Source organism: Rhinolophus sinicus, chromosome 2, assembly GCF_057876585.1.
Source record: "Rhinolophus sinicus isolate RSI-liver-muscle chromosome 2, RSI-T2T, whole genome shotgun sequence".
NCBI classification, from domain to species: domain Eukaryota; kingdom Metazoa; phylum Chordata; class Mammalia; order Chiroptera; family Rhinolophidae; genus Rhinolophus; species Rhinolophus sinicus.
In genome coordinates this window covers 54835294-54855951 of record NC_142502.1, presented here as the reverse complement: position 1 = coordinate 54855951, position 20658 = coordinate 54835294, and the positions used below count along the sequence as shown (strand labels likewise).

The 20658-nt window shown below is 35.1% G+C and overlaps 1 long non-coding RNA gene across 2 annotated transcripts in view; it reads left to right on the top strand.

Moving 5' to 3' along the window:
* LOC109453591 (uncharacterized) overlaps positions 1-20658 on the top strand; it is an 876632-nt gene that overhangs the window by 784924 nt on the left and 71050 nt on the right. For both annotated transcript variants that reach the window (XR_012496692.2, XR_012496688.2), the window contains one exon: positions 14713-14816. This is a non-coding gene — a long non-coding RNA (uncharacterized LOC109453591). The remainder of the gene's footprint in view (positions 1-14712; positions 14817-20658) is intronic.

Sequence of the window (20658 nt, the reverse complement as noted above, 5' to 3'; positions counted from 1 at the left end):
AATCAAAACAAAAATCAATTGCCATTTTTTACATTAGGTTCTCAAAAAATTAAATTATATTACAAATGTAGACAAGGAGACTATGAAATTATTACCCTTTATTCTTTGTTGGTGGCATTATTGATTGGTACAAAATTTTGGAAGGCAGTTTGGCAATATCTATTGAGAGGAATAAAATATTTGCAACCTTTCAGCCAATAACTGCATTTATGGAAATTATTATGGAAAAGTAATCCAAGTATAGAAAAAATATGCATTTTTTAATGATAATAAAAGAAAAAGATGATAGTTAATATGACTGCCGTCAATTACTCAATGGAAATTATGCTACAACTAAAGAAATATTATTACAAATACTATGTTATGCACAATATGGAAGTATGGAAAGTAATTGATTTATTTTGATAATTTTACTGCATTTTCTCTTGTAAAGAAGAAGCCTTAGAACATAGAAAAATATAACAATTAATATAAGTTACATAAAATCACACTACGAGGACATAAATTGCTATTAATATTATGGTACATTTTGTTCCAGGTAAAGATAGACAGGTTGTTTGATAGTTAGATGGATATAAAGATATATAAACAGATATAGTTACATAAGTATATAACTTAACTAGAACTGTAGGGTTTATCGCTTGCTCTTTATTGTATAATATGGATACTAAATGAGAGAAGCAAAACACAAAATTGAAGATGAAACAAGATCAACAGTACGATACAGAAAAAAATTAAATAGGGTGAATATGAAGGAAATGCTAAAATATTGACACTGGACTGCAGTATTGGAATGTGGTGGATTTTTTTTTTCAACTGGTCAAGAATTTTGGTTTTCTATTTTCATTTTTAAATAATGAGTATTCGATGACTATTTGAGATTTCGACGACTCAAATTCAAACACTCCCTTCCCCTTTGGAAAATACCTCAAAATAAGTGGGAGGTAGTGCCTCTGACAACAGAAGCTGAAAAGGCATGCATGTCTGGTACCTTCCCCAACTGCTTGGCATCTAGTTCTTTAAGTGTGTGACACAAGCAGAGCCCATTAAACATTTTTGTTTATGACTGTGCAACTTCGGGCATGAGTAAAGTTGCAGTGACATCTGGGTGATTTTTAAGTGACTGTGGAAAACAGATGTGGCCATGTGTCCAGGGGTAATAATACCAGTAGCTACAAATTAATCAGATATTCTTGTGGGAATCTTGGCTATTCTATACATCCCTTGGGATATGTGGGTGAGCTTCCAAGAGCCATGAATCTAATAAAACCATAGGCCAAATATATTCTGTTCATAGGTACATTTTTCTTTAAGACCACCTAAATTACCTCAGGTAGGCAAAGGATTCCATGATCCAGGATAGGCCAAGCGTCTTTAACGTAGGTCAGCTTTACTGAGCTGCCTTACCCATTTTGGGATCCATCTGTTCCTTACAAGGTATCTCCACCAGACTTTAATGCCTATCAGTCAGAGACTTTAATAAATTGATCTGTCATTTTAGTCAACTAATGAGTCAAATAGATGATTTGTTGAATTACTTCAAAATATTTATCACCACCTTCTACCTGTGTGCAAGGCTGGGCACAGGGGATACAGGCAGGGGCGTCCTCAATGTCATTCTAGATCAGGGAAACAAACAGATATAAGAAATCATTCAGTATTCTTCTCCTGGAAAACGGCAAATGAGATGTCTTAAAATTTTCCCACTAGAAAACATCTGAAAACTCCAGATAAATTATCTTCTTGGATAAAGGAATGACCTTGCAACTAGAAAGTCAGGTCAGGGATGTATGTGAGTCCTGCAGTCACCACAAACCTACCTTCCTGCATGGCCCCAAGCTTTGACTTTAAAGGGCATGTGCAGAGGAGAAACTTCAGTGGGAATCCAATATTGGGTTAACTTTAGGCTTTCCTGCAATTACCAATATCAAATTCCTGGTGGCTGCAAAAATTTCCTCCTGACTGATTTGTATGGAATTGAACAAGCCATTCAATCTCTTTATATCTCAATTACTCTGCTAATAAACTTATAATAATAATACTTATAATTTATTACCTTTGCAGATATATACAAATATTGATACATGTTATATCATTATATCGATGTATGGACAGAAGTCACTTAGACCACCTTGTAGGCCTCCACATGGGCTACCTTTGTGTCAAGTGCTCACCCTTGGTTCAAACAGTGAATATTGTTCTGGCATTTTATGATTAAGCAATCACCTGGGACTCTTTCCCTCAGCAGGATCTACAGGTAGCAGTGCTTAGTTGGAGGCTTTGTCCAACTAAGACGAATAAAGGGATAGTTCCTAAAAAAAAAAAAAAAAAAAAAAAAAAGAACAAAAAGAAACCAAATTTTTTTCTTTATTCATGAATAAGAGTGCAAGGACAATTATTTCATTTTAAGACTAACTTACGTACAATGCATTCCTGAATTATAGCTTTCAAACTCTAGTAAATCAATGGAAAGGAAAGAATTTACATGCAACATAGAATGCATTACATAGCTGGATGTGTATTTTAATATGTTATATTAAAAATATGACTTAGAAAACTAACCCCAATAGGCCGAAAAATGTGTGATGTGTCAGTCACTCTCTATATGAAAGCCTATGAGCGAAAAATAAAATATGTGACAATACATTGAGTGGTAAGACTACCCAAGATTTGTATTTATGTTCTTTTGGGGGAGAGATAAAGGGAAATGGCAAGAGTCTGTATATTAACTTGATTTAAGACTAATAATTAGAAAGGGTAGCTGAATCATATATTAAGTTTATAAATATCACAAAACTTGGGTTTGCAAGTACTAGCTATAACTGAAAATATGTCTATGAATATAGAGAGGTTACAGCTTTCAGTAGGAAATATCAAAATAAGATTATGCTTTGTGAAATGTAAAGTAGTGCATCTTGGATGGAAAATTCACAGATAATCAGGGAAATGGAGCTACTATACTTGGAAAATCATAATGTTGAATGAGACCTGGGAGTGATAGTTACAGAAAATTAGTATGAGATTGCACAGGATGATATAGTGGTTTATAAAAACTGTTTGGACAGCACATGCAAAGATAACACATCATGAGTCAGACAAGTGTGTCCATTTATGAAAATCTCAGTACCAGAACGATGTCATCGTACTGGAGTGAATTCAGAGAGAGCTACAAAAATGATTGAGGGTCTGGAAGGGCTGATGTGAGGTAAGATTAAAAGGAACTAAATATGTATGGCTTATCCAAATATAGACTATATTGTTGCAACATGTATGGTACTCGCATAGTAAGGAAAGAGAGAAAACTTGTCAAGGAAGTTTAAGTAAAGGTTACTGGGAACATTCTGAAGAAAACTAAAAGAGAAAAAAGTTAAGGTGACATAAGGACTCCCCAGTGGGTTAAGTAGAGAAAATAACGATACCATTTTGGTTCTCCAGACCCATTTTGCAAAGTGAAAAGAATACTATACTTTAATCTCCCAGTCCTTCAGTTTCCACATTTTTAAAATCGGGAGCAATGAACCCTCTTTGGCAAACTATAGAATTTTGACCTGCAAGATTAATTATAACCATATTCATTTAAATACCATTTTAAAAACTTTTTAACACAATACTTAGCATCTAGTATAGCAGAATACAGATTTTTTTTCAATAAGTGAATTAAAGTTGGTCTAAGAAATATACAGTCTCCTAACATTAAATAACATTTATTAGGGGTTAACCACGAGCATGTAATATGAAAGCTTGAATTTGTTGTGATTTCTGACATCAAAGAACTTACAGTCTCATGGATGAGCAAACACGTATTCAAGTACATAAGCAAAATATATTAACAGTTCAAAAAAGAGCAACTGAGCTTCCAAAGACTTGAGAAGCAAGTGTTTCAAGGATGAGAAGAAAGAGGTGACACTGGAATTGAGTTTTGAAGGGTACTTGGAATACGAAAAGAAGAGATTGGAGGGGAGTTCGGTGATTGAATAAGAGCATGTGAATGACACCTGAGGGAAACTACAAACCCCATGGCAAAAAGCATGAGTGGCTTGGTATGGCTGAAACAAGAAACCCAAAATTATGGTTTAAGACAAACCTGGACAGGTGTGCTATCATTCATCGGAGAATGATTGTGACTGTGGCTTTCATGGGCATTGAGACAACAGAACAATAGTTCTCATTTTTTCAGGATTTCATCAAATAAATTCTTAAACAGAAGACTAATCTATGGAACAGATAAAAGCAGAGCTTCTCTGTTTGAAGTAGGTTAGAGGCCTAGACTCCTGCCCTCCAGCATCCCTTCAATCTTTCTTTCTTTCCACTCCCAGAAGACCCTGAGACCTCTCGCAAGACCCCTAGAAACTTTGGTGCACAGTTTGAAGAACACAAATATTAGGAAAAAGGAATGAATGAGAATTTTTGAACAAGGCGATGAAATGACCAATACTGAACTTAAAGAAAAAACAACTCTTGGAATAATGGGAAGTGTGGGTTTGCTGAATTACAGGTAGGCTGTATGAGTTTGAATCCAGGTGGTAGCTGGAAAATGGAAAACAGGTAACTTTGATATTATAAAGTCAAACAGCAACTCTTCTTGACTAATTAAAAAAGACTAGATGTAAGAAGTAGGACAGATGTCAACTCAGATTTCCAGGAAGGGTGAGTGGGATAATATAACGTCACTAACTGAAAGAGAGTGTTCATTTTCATTTAATGTACAGTTTTGGTTAGTTCTCTTAGCAGCTTAGGTTCTCTTAGCAGCTCTATTCTACACCTAACTAAAATACAATCATAAACTGTAATGATTTGGAAGTTATAGCTTGATACGGTTCCTTTTTGTTGAGATTTGAATTACAAAATCCTGACACATGCATGAGAAGAAGATATAAATACCAAGAGAGGGATATCATTTTTATACATGTATTCATTCATTCTTTCATTCATCTGTTATGATCACTCACTGATTATTAAAAATGTGTTGGGTATTATGGTAGATTCTCTGATAATTGAAGTTTTAATTATTTAATCGTATTTTGGATAGATTTAAACTCATCTTTCAAACAATCTTGAAAAACAATTTTCCAGACTATTTTTATATAAATACAGAGTTCTTTTCTGAACATACCCTTCTTGTTATATTTGTTGTATATATCAAATAGTGCCACATATCCTTTTGAGTACCAGAACGCTATTCCTAAACCAAGGCATTTGACCATGTGTTATCAAATCTACATGTATTTGGAAATATTCCAGTTGATCACTGAAATTCTAGGTTATGTTGGTTTTTATGAGACTAGATTTTATTTGTTCCAGTTATCTTTATCAAACCAAAAGCTAAGTTAGCTTAGTTCTATTTTGTATTAGACAAGAAATACTCAGGTTTGGTTTGGACTAATCTGAAATCTATAATTATTTAAGGGAAATATATATCCCCAAAACATTGATGTGATTAGAGTGTTCATTTCACCTACAAATCTCAGTGCTGTGATGTCACTTCTTATTTTGTATAGTGAGAATAATTGACAGCTATATTGAAGACTAAACTAAACTTTAAAAAGAAATAACGGCTTTCGACATATTTTGGACTCTACTTTAGAGAGGGATTAAAAATTTAAAGAGAATATATTAGGTATATAACTTCTAATATATGTAGATGCATGCTATACGTTTTACATCATATCTCGTTTAATCCTCAAAACCTACATTGCAAGTAAAATCACGCCTTTTATAAATGAAAAAATTGGAGGTAAGTAAGTTTAACTTACCCAAGGGCACACAGGTAATCAATAGAGCAAGGTTTATAAATTTCCAAGTCCAAGTACCTATCACGAAAAATGCTCCCTACCAATGAATTATAAAGAATTTAATTAATAAGCATTCAATATCATTGTCATTGGAGGAGGGGATAGGGATTGATACTTTATTACAAAAGTGTCACAACTATCTTCCCTGGCATATCTTGGGAATTGTCATTTACTATTATATTATTATAGTAATAAACCAATTTGACTTGATGTTTTTCTGCCTATTTAGAAGAGTTATCTCCGGGCAAATAGCCTTTTAGAAGGAAATCTTTTAATTTCGATTTCCTGTAGATGAACATTTGCCAGATACATTGATCTTCTTAGTCATAATGTCTCAAAATTACTGTACAAACTAATCAATATCATCAAGTCTCTAAAATATTATACAAACTAATGAATAATTTGAGAATACACATGTTCAAAGCATGTCAAATTTATTATAGATCTTCGAGGGATTGGTCTGTAAACTATTTGGAGGTATTTACATAGAAAGGCACATCAAACTAGATCAAGGTGAGAATAAATAAGTACTTAGAGAAGGTAATTGGAAAACTGATACATTGACATTAACTGCATGGAAAGCAGTTTATGCTTGTTTCTCCAAAGATGCTTTGCCAAGTGATTAGACCAAATAAAACCACAACAAAACAGACTTTTCTTACTGTAGAAATTTCCAGGAATGCTTAATTTCTGGCCTATGGGTCCAAATCCTAGCTCCGCGACTTTTTATCAGTACGTTTGTGGCAAGTTATTTAGCCTCTCTGTGTCTCAGTTTCTTCACTTATAAGTAGGGGTGTTATTATTATCTAATTCATGGAGTTATTTTGCATATTAAACTAAATGAGTAAATGCATGAATATTTAGTCCATGTGGGTGGAAATGGAGGAAATGAAACAAGCTAAAGGGTAGCGAGCAGGGAGAGGATGGCCTAGACGCAGTGGGGCCAGAACAGGCCCAGGCCACAGCGTGCCCTGGAGGCCATGTAAAGAGTCTGTCCTGCTCCTAAAGACACCAACAAGCTATTACATTGTCCTGAGGATGGGCATGACGTGATCAGATCTGTGAAAGAGAACTGATGTTAAAGTTAAACAAATAGGTTATGATTGAGATCATTACATTTCCTTTCTCATTCTGGAACATACCAAGGTAACTATTTCGTCATTTGGTCATTTTGAAGTGCAACCTGGATTAGGTTCTGGTAGAGCCACTCTGTTCCATAATTCCTAAAATAGAAAAAACTCATCATTGTGTAGTATAAGGCAAAGAGAGTAATCGAGAGAAAGGATAAAAGTAGATACTAAATAGCACAAGTTATAGCAGGAGATTAAGAGAAAATAAGTGTTTCCTCAAGCCACGATGCCTAGAAAGCTATGTAGAGTATATGTGGCATTCCTAGAGAATAATGATGCCACATAACACATCACATGTTAATATGTAAGGAAAGAGAGAGAAAACAAAATTAAAGAAGGGAAAAGGATATTGCTTATAAACATCTATGCATACATAAATAAAAGTTATATCCTCTTTACTATGCTTTAGCCTCCTGAATCTATTATTTGCATATACATGGATTAAAAATATGTAATTAATAAAAGTTAGAGGTAAATGTAATGTATTTCATATTTTAAATACATATGGATATATATGACAGATTACATATATATATATATACATATATATATATATATATTATATCATGTATGACAGATAAGCAGAAAGAGCATAACGAGGATATTAGAAATGAATTGCATTGAGATAATTTTACTCTAAAAATTATGTATTTGGGTTTTCTTTCAAATGTAAAGGCAACAGAGAAGAAGAAAGGGTTTCTGGACAGCCAGATATCAGCCAAATCTATGAAGAGCCAAGTTCATCTCCAATCTATCATCTGGAGCACTCCATCGCTGAGCACTACCCCAGCCAAGAAAGTCAAGTATAACATGTGTTCAGAGAGCCCGGTTCCTCTCCAACATTTTGTACTCTGCCTTGGCTGATTTTCAGTTAGGTTAGATTGTCTTTTTTTTTTTTTTTTTCAAACGAAGAATACATGCTTCATAAATAAATAAATAAATATTTGAGAAATTTGTTTAATAAACAAAAATGATTCTAAAGTTTAAATTATAGAGTTGGTCAAGACTCCAGGCGACATATTTCAAAATATCATGATATCAATTATCTGAGTTATCCAGGAAAAATCTTTCTTTCTCTTCCCTCCCGCCGTCCCTCCCTTCTATTTCGCTTTCTCTTTCGTATTCTCTCTCTCTCTCTCTCTCTCTCTCTCTTTCTTTCTTTCCTTGACTAAACTAACCTGGCTGGTGATTGCTTCCAATCCAATATTCACAGGGCAGCATAACCTGAACCCTGATGAATAAATGCTAATTTGTCTTTGGGGGGGGGTTGTTTTACATTTTTTACAACCAGTTCTAGTCACTGCATTGCTCAGTTTTGTGTCACCAATTTAGAGAGCACTGGAAACCAGCCTTAAACCACTGTGTTTATCTAATGTAAGCTAGGACTTTGGTGTCAACTAATTATTGTATTGATGAAACTGGTTATATGTAGGAGATAATTCCACAAAACATCGTAGAAATTGGATATTTTCCTAACTGAAGCATCTAATGTTTGTTTCTGCAGAAGGAATATCACACTTGTATGGTATTTCATAAATCATAGAGATCATAAAGTTTTTATATTATTTTAACTCACTCATTCCTTCAATATTCACTCACAACTATTGTGTGCTAGCTATCTACAAAATCACAGATATTCCTGGCCTTAAAGAATTTATAGTATGTCACTTGCTCCTTCTAAAAACGATAAAAGGTAGCTCCTATTATGTTAACCTGAGGTTTAAAAGGTTTAATAATTTATATCAATAGTGTGGGAATGCTGCGTAAAAGCCTTCTGAATCCATGATTCTGCGTTTCGGGCATAGCCTCCCCTCATCAAGCTTTCCTGGTAAGCCCCACAATGTATTGACAGTAGCATGATTGTTGCAGTCAGGTGAAACTCAGTTAGGATCCCAGCCCTGTCTTTTATTACCTGTAGGAATGTGAGCAAATCACTAACGCTCTCTGAGTACCTCCATTTGTGATAGGGACTGGTCCTTCTTTACAAGGTAGTGAGGAAACCTAAATGAGACGGTGGAGGTGAAGCCCAACGGGCTGGGGCTAGTGTGAGGTGATTGAGGCACTTACTGTGTGTGCAAAATTTAAGAGGGGGTCATGTCACCAATAAATAAATAATATTTATGTCAATATTTAAAAAAGTTAAATTGGCAAATTATGAATTATATGCCAGTGGTTTGTTTTTGTACAAAAAAACACAAAAAACAAAGCATTTTACCAGAAACATGGTTGGGGCTTGAGTGGGGAAATAAGGTAGAGCTGTGGAAGTGAAGGGTTAAATCCTGTCTTTATTAAAAATTATGATATTTTGTTCATCCATATAGTAGGCAGACATCTAAAGTAGCTCCCCAAAGATATCCTTCCTTAGTTCCCAGAACCTGTAAGCATGATGAACTACGCCTGTTATGATTATGTTAAAGTATATGTAATATCATGGTCTCAATACACTATGGTTTATGTTGTGTTATGATATATGTTATATGTTCTACTATATCATTAATAAGTGCAAAGTTATTGTGTTATATGATTTGTCATAGCTGACCTTAAGATAGGAAGATTGTTTGGGTGGCTTTCATCTAATCACGTGAATGCTTAAAAGCAGAGAGCTTTGTCTGTCTGGTGACAAAAGAAAGGCAGAAGTCAGGGAGATTCAAAGCATGGGAAGGATTCAGCTGCCACCACTGCCTATGAAGAAACAGGGATGGGAGAGCAGCCACAGGAATGGGAGTGACCAACAGGCACATGTAACAAGAAAACAGAAACCTCAGTCCTACAGCCACCAATAATTGAATTCTGCTATTAACAGGAGTGAGCCTGAAAGAGGACTGTGATCTCCAATTTGATTTCAGCCTTGTAAGATCCTGAACACACCCAGCCCTGCCATCACAGACTTCTGACCTATAGAAACTGTGAGATAATAAAGATATGTTTTAAGGCACTAAGTGGTTTGTAATTTTTATGCAACAATAAAACCAGTACAATCATGACTATTTTGCATTAATTTCTATTTTAAAACACATTGTATTAAATGGTCATTTATCTTGATTATTGAGTTTTTTTGTTACTCCCTTAAATTTTATATCTGAGTAGAGTGTCTCATTTTTCTCACCCTAATCCTGGTTTTGCCATGCTTAATGTAAAGTAGGTACACAATGCATGCTGTTATCTTTACCCTTGTTAATACACAATGTCTTTTAATTCCAGTCTTATTGATGGGAAGCTCCTTAATTTTCTGACTCCTTCAAAGTTTGTTTCGATTTTCCCCTCTCCACCAATGCCTCCTTCCCTACATCAGACCTACCTAGCCAGGAGATTATTTATTAGGGCAGTATCTTAAGGGTACCACCAGATATGCCATGTAATTCTCTTCTTTAAAAGGCCCCTGCTTCTAAAACAATTCAAAAGTGTTTTCCTCTTATGTATTTAGAAATTTGTCTTCATCATTGGATATGGCACTTTAGATTCATATTAATAATAAAATTTACTCCCACAAATTTCATCTTTCTACACCTTTCTCTTAAAAATACTTTTACTAAACATGGGGGATTTGGGACTTGCAAGTTTTAGAAACATGAGTTTGGATGTGGGAATATGAGAAAAAAAAGGAAATGGCTAATACAAAGGAAATGCTCTCTGATCTAGTGTATATGTGTCTAAATCGTAGAGTAACTCTCATTCAGGAATTCTCACTTTATTACAAAAGGAAGAGAAGGAAAGTAACTGTAAGAATCATTCATAAGCACACATATTAATGACTGTTTTCACTATGATTGAATCAGATATTTCATATCTACAGAAAGTGGTCATTTTTACTGTGCATGTTGATTCATAGTTGCATAACTAATCATGACAACTTTATTAATTGCTTATTATCAAGGGTTTTCTCTTTTATTAGAGAACAAGTGACTTCCTTTCCTTACACTGGTGTGCATATATATCTCTGTGTGATAGAGATTAATGCATAAAGCTTTGCAGGAAACTGCCTCATTGATTTTGTTGCCTTTATATTTGTCTTCCTTAGATGACTTCCACTAAAATAGATAGAGGATGTAGAGTCCATTTTAGGGGGATACACAGGGCCCTGCCTACAGTGGTTGGACTCCTGGCTTAAATTGAAGCAGCTGAGTAAGTAAGAGGTTAAGGGGATATTTTTAGAGAAATGAACGCATTGTATCATTGGTTATTTTTTAAGTTCCCAATACAATGCTTCTTTGATGGAGGTACATTCATAAAGTCTTAGTCCTTGCGTGTGTTTTGTATATTGATTAGAAAATGCATTGCCAACACTGATGTAATGATGCGCCCTGGAATATTATTCAATGTTATAAGTTGTACTTAAGTTCTATCTCTGAAATCTGTGTGTTTGAATATTCCTATGCCACATTTTCAAATTCTTCAAATCTCCTGTTAGCTAATCCACTGTTCTACTGTATGATTTAGAAATGTTTTCAAAACCCCATGTTGTTTCCCCTATTACTGACTTAAATTGATTTCTGAGATTTTTATGTGATAGTAAATTCTACTCTTAAACACAAGTTAGTCTAGCGACCTCAAAGCTAATGATGAATAAATGTAATCCAGCTCAGTACATGGTACCTCCTTCGAGAGAAAACTCCCAAAAAGTATTTCTTGAAGTAAAGTATCAAATCAGTACCTTAGACTCTTCTGCGCTGTGATAGTGCATTGAATACAAGAAAGCTGATGGGGTAGTTTTAAAAAATGTCCTGACAGAGTCAAGGTGATGGCCATTTTTAGCTGCCCTGCTATCCATCACCTCTTTCAGCCAAGCATACTCCATCATATGCAACAGCCTCATGAATTTATGCATCAAGCTGTGCAGCCAGTCGTGCCGAGGGCGCTGGTGACAAGTGAAATTGCTGTGCGCCTCATTTAGCTGTTTATTGCGCCTGAGTACGTGTTGCAGCTGTCATCCCACGATGGGATGATAGTGCTCGTTAATAGACAAGACAGGCAAATAATGATGGAGGCCACAGCAAGAGATGCTCATCTGCCAATGGGCTCTGAGCAATATCACAAACATCCACAAAGTTTTCCATCAAAAGCAGCTCTGTAAGAAAATAGAGAGGGCAAGGCTGATCTTCATGGGACTAACAATGGAGATTAAACTTTTGAAAAAAGTGTAGCCCAGCAGACTGTAACTTGAGCTGCCACACTGTGCTTCCCTTTTAACAGAATCACAGGAAAATGACCGCACACACCAACCAGGTTTGATACCAGCGTTCAGGTTGACTGTATTCCTACCACATACCATGGAATTAACCGTAACCCAACTGCACAGTTGGCGTTCTTCTGCTGTCAACCATGGCCCTAAGAATGTGTGAATGTTATTTTTCACCTCTTTGATGACTTGCTTCATACATTTAGGATTTAGAATTGTTATCTTTCAATTCTTCTCAGTCATTCAGTGGAAAGTAACTTGGAAGAGAAATATTCAATCTTTAGATTTGAATGGAATTTTTTTTTTTTGTATAAAATTGAATTATACTCAAGCATTCCTATCTTGGCAGATAGGAAAGAGGCTCTTAATAAAATCTCTCTGCGATCAAAGTTTGTTAAACAACTGACTTTCATTTCCCTCCTTCTCTGAGTATGTGGTGCTTAATCTTATATGGATACTTTCCAGTTGGTGATTAGCCAGTGCCTAAGCTATGAGCTTACATGTGAATCTAGGATTTTACCAACAGGTTATTCATTTTATAAGAATGTAGGACTTAAAGAGTTAACATGTTTGGAGTAATGAGATGAAGCAAACTCTGACAATCCTTTGCAGATTTTTATATATAATAGTAATACCCAAGAGTACTTGAATTCTATGCTTGCTAACTGAATATTATTTTGAGTCCAAAATATAAAAATAAATATGAAGGTCCAAATTGTGAACCTAGGATGGAAATAATGTTAGTTATTTTGTAATTTAACAGAGAGCTGTAAAAACCCATAAACATAAAAAAAAAATTAAAAATAGGAATAATTCATTAAACACACAAACATTATTAGAGAAATAGCTTTCTTGGATATAATATCATGTGGCCATGGTCTTTTTAGTGGATGCTACGTTACTACTATGAGGAAAGACAGCCAAAAATTTAACAAAGACATTCTTATTCACAGCCATGTCAAGAACCAGAGAAAGTACTAAGCAGGCCTACATAGAGAAAACACCATTTGGGGATCATAGAGCTAGAATGATGAAAGAAAACTTCAAACCCTCAAACCCTGTCATTTGTCCTCCTCATTTTAAGGATGAGGAAACCAAGTCCCAGAGAAGCCAGGTGACCCAGAAAAGCCTGCATTGAGCCACCTGCAGCATCTGCAGTGAACCCAGGTCTCTCGTGTCCCTCAGGGCTGATTCACAGGCAACCTTTCTCACATCCTTTCTGTGACTGGCAGTCTGAGCCTTTTCCTTTTCTTTCTTTTTTTCTTTTTTTTTATTTACAAAAGTTTTTATTTATATGTTACTTGAAAGAATATTCTGATTTGTTTATTTATCATTTTTGTATGCTTATTTCTTTAAGAAATAAAAAAGAGGAATGGAGAAAGCAAGGCATCTAACAATAAGTCAAAATAATAAGGGTTGTGTAATGAAAGAGAAGAGTTATAACAAAAAAGCTCAGACAAAGGATAATTACTAGATTTGAATATAAAATTTACCACTGATTTAAAAGGGTTGATTCATTCTTAAATGTGATCATTGTCTTTGAGCCAAAAATTACTTCAGTGAGAATGGATCTTCAGTTTTATGATGGAAATAAATGAGAAAATGTAAGTTAACTTGCAAAGAAAATAGTTTTATGATGCACATTTCAAGAATATACGTATTCTGTAAAGTGAGGAACATCTGTATTAATTATTTAAAGGTCCCTTCCTTCTTTAAAACATTCATATCTTTATACAAGAAAAATCATTAAAAACAACTTTCCACAGGGTTTCTTGATCCAGAAATATCTATTTGTCTTAGAAGTCTTTGATAAACGCTTAGTATACAGGGCAATGTGTATTCTACAACAATTAATTTGAATGCACAGTAGACATCATTATACAGAAGGTATAAAATCACTTTTGGATTATACATTACAGTAGTGATTTACATCAGAGTCTTAATGTAAAATCCCATGGACTAGCATGTAATAACTTTATGTACTTAATTTCTTTTTCCTTGTTTTGTGCTTACTATGGAATAACACAGTGGGAGCTATATTATTCTGCTTCTTTACTGTTTCAAAATTCACAACAGAAATATTTTTTAGGGGGCATTTACAGGACTAATGGTCAGCAAATTTGAATATGTTGACTCCTTTTCTTCATGAAATGGAAAAGAGATGTGTGTTACACACACACACAAAGTTTTATTAATGTTTCATAAAATGGTTGCTACAATCAAAGGAACTGCTCTGAAAATTAAATTACTGGGCTGGCTCTGAAAATCAGCATAATATGCTCTGTTTAATTCAGTCATGCTAAGATGTTAGATTCTCCTTCATTCTCTCAGCTTTCTCTCTCCTTCACCTGGGGGCATCTGCTGATGAGTCTCTTCTAGAGGTTGTTTAATGACTATTTTACAGGAACTGTCAGCTTTCTAAAACCCAGTGGCGTTGGGCGGCACTGTATTACCAGCCTTTTTTACACCATTTCCCTGACTGTAAATCGGAGGTTTAAAAGTACAAGAAAAGCTCCTATTTGATTTAATGACTGGCTGATGGAGGTCGATTAATCTTTTTATGCTCAGATGTTTTACTCATATTGTTTGTTTATACTCACTTTTCTGATTTTAGAAACACAAGAAATGAGAAGACCATTTGAAGAAGAGCAGATAGTCACCTTAAGAAAATCCCTGTCATATGCACTCTGGGATTTGGACACAAATCCTAATTATACAGTAAGTGACGTGAACACAGACTTTACATTAACCTATTATAAAGTTGCAAAACCACAATACCGCTCAATTTGGTTAAAGAAATTGAAGACGTTGGCTTCGTGTTTTTTTTTTTTTTTTTTTTTAAGCAAGGGCTTGTTTGTTTCCATATGAAAAAGGCAGATTTTTTTGGTTGTATAAAGAAAAATATTTTTCTTCCCCTTTTTCACCCCATTTTTGAAAACTACACAGGAACCTTTTTAGCACTATCATCCTATTTTACTTAGGGTATTATCTCTAGTCAAGGCTCTATTTAATTTTTAAAAATTAAATAAATAAAAATTAAAAAATAAAAACAAGGAAAATCCTTTTGTCAAATTAGATTAATTCATTGTAATCGTGATAGATTATACAGATTCTTGCTTGCTTCTTGAATTTTAACATGAGTACTCAGAACATCCATCAAATTATTCTTGTCAGTTTTAATTTTTGATCAAGGGATAACTCTTTTGATCAGAGTACACCAATCAATCAAAGCTAGTCAATAGTAGCACACAGAAGATAATGCTGAGGAAATATTCAACAAGTTTTTAAATCTACCCTTAAAAGTTAAGACAACATAGCAGTTATTCTTGGACCAATCAAAATATTATCTAACCACTAACTCTTCCAAACAAACAGAATGAAACAATGATTCTGGCAGTTTTTCCTGAATAAAGGTTTCTTATTACCAGGAGAATAAGAACCAAGAGTTGGTGGGGCATACATGGCGAGCAAAAATGTTTGTTAATCCCCCCTTTCTTTTAGAGAGTGAGAATAACATAAACACTGAAGGAAAATAGGTCTCATAGCTTTTCAGTGGCCTATCTATTCAGACATGCAGAGCCAAGGCATCTGGATATTAATTTTGGAAAATCCCTAGAGGTAGGAATTTTGCTATTATTACCAAGCAATTCAGGGTGTCAAAAAAAACACATAAGTAAACTTACAACCATTTTCTGTTTGAATCTTAAGTCCACATTCTACTACCAAATGGCCACAGAGCAACCATACATACTGAAATGATGGGTAAAATCTCATAAGTTTTTCTTAATGTATTCTTTGGAAGGCATTTCTAAGGGTAAATGTAGGAGAAGGAATAACTAATAGGTGGCCTCTGATAGTACTGGAGTAGCACAATGTAGCTGCTTTCAGGCAGTGACTCAAACATCACCTCTTCCTGGGAAGTTCCAGGACTTCTTTTACTATACAGCTCCCTATTTCGGCTTTTACTATAATGAATTATATTCCATTGTTCACATAGTGATATTCCTCTGGAAATTTGTCCTCCCTGTTTTAAATTTATCTTAACATATCCTACACATCTCTGTACCTAGGACAGTGTTGAGCATATGGTAAGCACCCAATAAATATTGCTTAAGTAAAATAACCAAGTATAGTGTTTTGGTTTTTTTTCATGTTCGGTAGAGGACTTATAAAGTGTTCTGAACATGGCATTACTGATTAGCATGCAGACTGCCTCCTATTACTAAGCATGAAGGAGCAATGAGATTGGACATGGAGATGAAGGCTGTAGTCTCAGCTCTGTTCGCCTGTGACTACCGAGCTGGGCACTTAAACTGCAGATCCTTTAATTTCTTATCTGTAAAACTCAGGATTCGATATATCAGTGAGATCCTTGACAGCCATGATACTCTGATTCTTAGATCCCTGCTATTCGCATTTGCGGTCAGCTTTTTTCTTTTGTTCCATTTGCAACTCTACATTATTACATGACTCACATTTACTAAGCAGTTACTTGGACATTAATGTTATACTTGTGACATCAATATCATCTCCTCGAATTCTGACAACAATCCTATCAGTTTTTACAGATAGTAAAATTGGGGCTCAGAAAGATTAAATCTTTGTCTGTGGAATCCCATTAGCCACAGGTGGCATAGATAAGGATGAAGCGCTGGTCTCCCAGTGCTAATTTTTTGGCTTGTTCTGTTGTGGTGCCTAATTCTATCTGTGGCTCATTTTTTCCTGGACTTCTGAAAGGATAGTATTGTAACAGTTTAAGAAGAATTCCTGAAGGAAACAACAGGACTTTCTGTGGAAATACCAGTTATAAGTCAGACGCTCTGAGTTGACTGTTATCAGAGGTTATGAGGTTCTTTTGATCCCCCAGGTCTTTTCTCATCCTCTCATGAAGCCTTCATTCCACACTGTTCTTAGCTTTCAGAGGAGCCCAGGGATTTCCACCTTAATATTTTGGGATGCTACAGTACTAACTGCCTTGGGACAATGGTTCCAGAATCTAGAATATTTTGAAGAGACAAACATAACATTTCATTTTAAATGAAGTAAACCAGAAACTGTAAGCTTCAGCCCAAGGTTTCAACCCAAATATTTCAACCCAAGGTCAGTTTGACCAGCAAGCAGAAACTTACAGATAGACTTTGAATTTTAGCTAACGGGTAGGGAACTAACTAAGGGAACAGAGTGTCAGGGACTAGTTTCCTCTTCTTCAGTGCAATAGACTTAAAGTTAGTGTCCCCCCAAAATTCATATATTGAAATTCTAATCCCCAAAGTGATGGTATCAAGAGGTCAGGCCTTTGGCAAGTAATTAGATCTTGAGGGTAGGGTCCTCATGAATGGGTGAGTGCCTTTATAAAGGGACCCAATAGAACTCTCTTGCTCTCTTTTCAACACAAGGTTTACCTTGTGAGAACACAAGGCAAAGAAGGCAGTCTGCAACCCAGAAGAGGACCCTCACCAAAACTGAGCTGGTGTGCTGGTACCCTGATCTGAGACTACCAACCAAGTTGAGCATATGGGAAAATGTAATGGTTTCTTCTACTGCTTCAGTTGTCTACAAATCCATTATTTCCTTGTAGGAATTTACTCCGTAAAATGAGTTATCATTTTAAACCACCATTTTTTTTAATTTGCAGAGTTTAGAATAAAAGATTATGTCTATTATTGTTCAGTAAACAGTAATTAACTTAATAGCTTCTTGATCAATGCCAGCTCTTAAGTTAGTATCCCAGCAAGCGACATGTAATATTTAAAATAAACTTCAATTTCATTATTATCATACATGTCCAATTAGAGTAATCTCACTCTTGTTTGGGGCCACCTTCAATATTCCATCTAAATATATGTTATATTTGGGATCCAATTTAGGTAGACCATGCCCCTGAGTATGCTTAAATGTTCCTTTTCTAAGGTGTCTATGAACTAATATGGACACAAAAAAATCTGTAATTGTTAAAAAAGGATGAATTTCCGACAAGTAACTATATATCAAACACAATATAATTGAACCCCAATTTGCTAGAAGGTTGTTCTCTTTTTGCTTTGATAATAGAATTTGGTAACCTACTGAAGTTCCACTTCACCATTTTTTTTTCATAAAGTTTCAATGAGTTTAACATATTGTCTCTTTAGATCTGTAATGATAATTGAATAGGAAATTCGGAAAGCAGAAGAGGTCGCTTCGTAGGCTAACTGCCAGATTTTGAAAACCACTATAACAAGTCATTTCTGCCAAGTAAGTGAAATCTGAATGCTGGCTAAAACATTTGAAAAAAGAAAAAAAATAGAAAGAAACCCATGCTGGCTAATAGGCGCTAATGTGTGAATAATAATTAGCGCAATTAACTGACTGGCACTGTGCAGGTGAAATTTTCAGAATACAAAACACTAATGTAGGAGTTTCCATACACATAAACAAAGCTTTAAAATGGGCTAATGTGAGCAGTGAAATATGGAGATGTTTAAGGGTGTGTATAACAATTGTGGAATTCTCATTGCAGGTATTTTAATTTTAGGTATAGAATTCCATGAAAATAAGTCATTCTTACAAGCTTATAAAAGCCTCAAAGATTGTATCTATACCTATACCTATATCTATATTATAACCCTATAGATTGAAAACAGGTTTTAAAATCTGATAGTTTAGTAACACTAAAATAATGTGTATGAAGTTAGAAAAATTTCGTATATATGAAGCCATACTACCTAGATGGCTACTCAGATGGCTATTTATCACTCCCTACCTCCTGGTCACCCCTACACCCCCCCCCCCATACAATTGTGCTTCTATGCTTTAACTATATATATATATAGTTAGATAGATAGATAGATCCTTCCTTTCTCTCTCTCTCTCTCTCTCTCTCTCTCTCTCTCTCTCTCTCTCCCCCCCCCCCCCCTTTCTACCTATCATTTAGCTGAGCATATAGGACCAGTTTTCTTGGTAAATAGTACAGAATTATAGCTGAAAACCACTATGGTCTTAGTTCATCTAACATAGAGAATAAATTATTGTTCCCTCTTAGAAATACTGCTGTGTCAAGGTCAGGGTTGAGGTCATTTACAAGGCTATGTAGAGGACAGCATATAATTTACTAGCCAGAATCACTCACAGCTAATGGTGTGTTGGGGGATGGGGATCTTTTCATCAGAAATCTATACTCATTTAGCTTTCATAAACAAATGCTTTTAGGAGTATAAAAAAAATCTGTGTAGTGAGCTTAATTAAGTAGCATCAAATTACCCACTACTTTTGTTCACCTTTGGAAAATATATTTAGTAGCTGATGATTAGCTACCTATTTGTTTATTCAACAGGAATAAGAAACTCTAAATCAACATGTTCTAATGTGTTGTCCTTTGCAACTGAAGATAACACTATTGATTCACAACCATCAGGCATGCATTTATTTCTTCTTTTGGGGGGTAAAGTATTAATGATGAGTGGACTATCATCCTCAGTTTCTTACCTTGCCTAGTTTGTGATCAATGGCTTTAATCTAAGAAAAAGCTGCACAGGAAAGAACAACAACAAAAACAAAACAAAACAAAAAAAAAACAAGTAGCCCTTCATAGTGAAACAGCGTTAACACAGGAAAAAATAATGTTTTGTTATTCTTTGTACAAAGTCACTTGGAGAGTTTTAAAATAGTTCAGATACTCATAGGTTTCAATGTTTCAAATGTTCTTACTTGATACTCCCATTTATCACTACTACTTGCTATATGTTCTCTCTACAACGCGCTCTGTACAGCTGGGAATGTACCTTTGAAATAAAGAGGGGGTGGGAAAAGACCATCAGGATAGAATCTAGAAAATATTAAAATCAGACACCCAGAGGAGAAATTGATCTGGGTCTGCAAACATGGTAAGTAGGATCATGTTCTGAACTTGGTAAGTTCAACTTGATATTTAAGCCTATCCTTATCATTTCACTCAAATTTCAAAATATTATGAAGAGTCCTTTTATTTCACAGATCATGCTTCTCTGCTCTCTATCTCATGCCTGTCCATCTTTCCCCAGACATAGACATTCTTTCAGTAAACATTACTCCAAGCAAAAGGGTTTGAAAGACAAATTAAATGAGGCCCCAAATTCTCTAGTGGTAAATAGTGACAAATATATAGATAATTATTATATTTAATATGTATGTAAAGAGCCACGAGTACCCATAGAAGGGATACCCAATCCGTGTATCCCTGCAGCTAGAAGGTAAGAGGGTATTAAGAGAATGGAATGCTAAGAAAAGCTTTCTAGGCAACTGTTTCTGTTTACTCCTGAATTTCAAAGCTCTCTTTTTCTATTGACTTTTTCCCTGGACTCTGTAAACATGCTTAAGTTGTTACTGTAGGAAGAATAGGGACTCGAGGGAGGGGGGAGAAAAAAGGAAGGAGGAGTCAAGGTCAGCAGTTAAGGAAAAAAGCCCACTACCTTCCGGCCAGAACTGGACTTCAGTGGCTGAGAGAGGATCCAGGATGCCATTTTACCACTTTAGGTAAACGTTAGCTGATTATAATAGGTTATAATGTTATTAGCATGGCAGCCAAGAAAAATTTCCAGCCCTT